The sequence below is a fragment of the Ambystoma mexicanum genome, unplaced genomic scaffold (assembly GCF_040938575.1).
Source record: "Ambystoma mexicanum isolate Mex_15411 unplaced genomic scaffold, UKY_AmexF1_1 Mex_scaf93, whole genome shotgun sequence".
In the NCBI taxonomy this organism is placed as follows: Eukaryota; Metazoa; Chordata; class Amphibia; order Caudata; family Ambystomatidae; genus Ambystoma; species Ambystoma mexicanum.
In genome coordinates, this window is record NW_027182514.1 from 594993 (window position 1) to 598913 (window position 3921).

General features: G+C 45.9%; 1 long non-coding RNA gene across 1 annotated transcript; it reads right to left on the reverse strand.

Annotated features, from left to right (window-relative positions):
* Positions 1-1999: 1999 nt before the first annotated feature.
* Positions 2000-3037, reverse strand: LOC138563349 (uncharacterized). The gene is made up of 3 exons (XR_011299357.1): positions 2870-3037; positions 2482-2579; positions 2000-2136 (listed from the first exon to the last, which is right to left on the reverse strand). It is a non-coding gene; the product is annotated as an uncharacterized lncRNA (long non-coding RNA).
* Between the last annotated feature and the right edge of the window lie 884 nt (positions 3038-3921).

The window sequence follows — 3921 nt, forward strand, 5'->3', positions numbered from 1 at the left end:
TAGGTGTCGTGTCAGGGTACCGGAGTACTTTTTTATAAAACCCTATCGAGTATCCCTCCTCGCCCAAGGCCTTTCCGCTCAGGAGGCGGGATATCGTGCATTCGACCTCTTCCTACGTAATTGGGATATCTAAGTGATCTATCTCCAGGGGTGTACATTCAGTCCACTGCTCAAGTACGCCTCAACATCCCCTTCTACCCTCTCTTTCTCAGTGGCGTATAGTGTTTCATAGTACTGTGCGAATCCCTCTGCAATTTCATTGGGCGTACACCTATCTCCAGCACTCTCATCCGGGCTCCTCAGCTTAGTAACCCACCCTTCTCCCCTCTGGGCTCGGAGCCTAGCTGCCAGGAGCGCATCTGCCTTATCCTCTTTTTCGTAGCATTTTTGCTTCAAGTATCTCAGCGTTTCTCCCATACCCAGAGTCTTCATCTCAGCCCTTTTAGCAAGCACCTTCTCTCTGAGTTCGTCAGTGTCCCCTCTCCCAGCGTGCATCTCGTCTTCCCATTCAGCTATTTCCCTGTGGATTTTCCCTTCTATCAGGCCTCGCTCCCTCTTCTTCCCTGCCCCCTCTCTGATCAGCAAGCCCCTCCAGGTGGCCTTCCCGGCGTCCCACATTGTTTCGACATTCACTTCCCCTGTGCCATTCAATTCAAAATATTCCTCTATACCCTTGGATAGGGAGTCGGAGAAGAGGGGGGTCGCTCCAGAGCGAGTCATTGCAACACCATGTGCCCTGTGGTCTATACAAGCCAGAGACCTCCAGAGTGCCAGTCACCATGTCGTGGTCTGATCACCCCACGGGTCTTATGGCACTTTCCACCAGTCTCGACCTGTGCTCTTTGTTTAAGAGGAGATAATCCATTCTTGTATATGTTTTATGGGGGGGAGGGGACGTGTAACCCTCTTTCCTTGGGTGTTTCTGTGGCCACATGTCCACCAATGCATACCGTTCCATTGCTCGACCCAGATTACTCCATTTATCCACTCCTTTATCTGTGCTACCCCCCCTCGTCTGTCCATCCCATGTTTCATTCGCCCAGGCATTAAAGTCCCTTCCAATAATGTACAGATCTGCCTCCCGCTCATGTATTCAATCCAGGGCTTCTTTTATGAACCTTTCCTGTCCCTGATTTGGGGCAAATAGTGCAGCCAGTAGCACTTTTGCACCTTCCAAGGTCCCTTCTACTATACACAGTCTCCCCTCTAGCAGATTAGAGGTGACACAGTTCTGGATCCAGCACTGTTTATGGAGGATTATTCCCACCCCTACCTTTTTTGCGGGTCCGGAAGCCCAATGCACCCGTCCAATCCTTGCACCTCGCAGTTCCCGCTCCTCACCGTGCACCATTCTGGTCCCTGCCAGGAATAGGACGCCCAGGGAGGCCTTGCGAAATTCCCTTGTTACCAACTATCTTTTGGTCAGGGAGTTCAGCCCTTTTACGTTCAGAGGGCCCACCTTCAGGCATTCTTTAGCCGCATCTTTCCCCATTGCTAGTGCTGTCTTTCGTTATTGCCATCTCGTGACTTGGGTTTGGTGTCGCCTCGAGGTGTATGCCCCTTACCATAGGAGGAGCTAAACCCCTAAATTTAATACTAAACCAAACAACTTTCAACAAGGTGAATCCCTCCTTCCTGGAGGTATGAACGTTCATATGTGAGACGCCCCCTCTCCCACCAGGGCCCATTATAGAGAGGTTAGTCAGCCTCCCCCCAGCATCGATCCAGGTTTACCTGAGCCTCCGCTCATTATCCAGCATGTAACCGCCCATGTTTCTTCGCTGTCATCTCAGTCCCCCTGCTTTTCTTGGGTCGCGTGACCCTTTCTTGGAAAGGGTACATTGAGCACAAAGAAAAGAGGATACGTAAGTGGAACCCTCCCGTTCCCTGCACACCTTACAATCCCGCCAAAGGGCGGTTAAATCATTAGTCATTGAAACCTATGTGGATACGAATTTGTTTAGTTTGTACATTTAAAAAAAAAAAACAGATATAGATATGAATGTAAATAAATATTTAATGGTAAAGTGAGCAAAACAAATAAGCCAAAAAAACTTTTTGCAGTTCAATTTAAAAGTGGCTGACGCGTGTCGAGAAAAACATTCTCTTCTTCCAGAGCCAGATGGTAATTCTGAACTGCAATATTAGACATAAAAGATAAAAGAGAGAGACCATAAGGCACAAGCCAAGGTAAATGCACGTTATCACATAGGTTCAAACACATAAACTATTATACTTTCATCAAATGTTGCTGTAAAACGATCTTTAACATTCAAGATCTTTATCCGAAGTCACTGACAGTCACGTGTTGACAGCAACCCCACTTGGGGTGTTGTATGATCCAAGTGAGGATTTAGCCCAAATATCAATTTACACAGTAATGGTCTTAACAGGATTCTAATCTCTTACTTATAGTGGTTCTAGCATTATAGAATCTAAATCAGGATAATGCATATAGATGGAATTGAACCGGGCACTCACCAATCTAAGATGTTAGAAGTGGACACAAGAATATGTCTAGTGAAGGTTCCATAAGACGGTAACCATGTGTCATAGGTAGTGCAGCAAAAAAGTCGATCCTGCAAGAAAATGGTGAACCTAGATGAAGAAGACATGAGACAACTGTGGGGTGGCTGGGGTTAAGGAAATCACAAAAGTGACTCTCCAGGGTGGAAGAATCCTAGAGATATATCCAGTCGGATCCATGATGTGTATGTGGAGCCACGCGGCGTCATGCCGTGTAGAACTCTCTCATGCTAAATACTATTTCTTAACAGGGTGCTGAAAAGAGCATACAGCCCCGTTAAGGAGAAAAGCTCAACGGCGGTATGGGAATAGACAGTGCATATCTATAGTTTGGATGGCTTACCAAGTAGAATCAAGTCACTGAAGCCAGTGAGAAGTATAACCGCCGAGCGGATGATGGTCCCAGAAGGATGTAATACGGACGGTGGGCTACGTGAGAGATAGCTAATGGCAACTGTTGTCAGGGAGCCGACGCGGGTGGCCCCGCAGCGCGTCCTTTGTGTAGAAAGTGAAACTATCGTAGTGTGGACAGTGAAGACGGACACATAGGCAATGTCGGTTTCATTATGGAAGTAGATTTCTGTGGCAGCCGTGTTGAAAAGGAGTACATAGTTGTAGTTTGAACTTCAAGTTGCAGTGAGTATATCGATCCAAGGCTTGTGGGTCATGAAACCCATGAGGCAAGTGGTTGTGTAGCTACTCTAGAAATGCCAGAGAGAAGAGAAAAGCATAGAGCAACATTTAAAATATATATATATATATATATATATATATATATATATATATATATATATATATATATATATATAAATATATATTACACCGTAGTGGCTGTGTAATTATTTTTAAGTTGCTGTTTCCATAGGAAGAGCAATTTTTGGGCATCTTATAACTTCACTCCCCCTGGACGAATTCTCACCAAACTTTGCAAAAAAAGTATATGGGCCACTCTGAATTGTTTGCAAAGTTTGGTGATGTTTGGTCCAGGGGGGGAAAAGTTATAGGGGGGTCCCAAAACGTCTTTTTTTTCCCATAGACTGAATGGGGGAAAAAACTTTGCACGTGCCTACAGCCCAAACCGCTGGATGGATTTTCACCAAATTTCGGCAGGAGCAGCGGCTTGGTCCCAAAAGCATGCTTTTGTAAATTTGGTCAAAATCCGTCCAGTAGTTTTCTTTAAAACAATCAAAAAGTAGGTATGGAAAAATTAGTGATATCTATGTCCGCTCTGCGGTCACACTTCCCTGTTCGCTCCGCGGACAAGAAATCAATTGGCTAATCCGTAGCGTCATGTCCGCAGACACGTGGCGCTTTCACTGATTGGTTGTGGAACAGCGTCAGATTTCTTCGCGGCCTCCGCCATCTTTTGTTCATGTTTTGGTGTACACAGACATC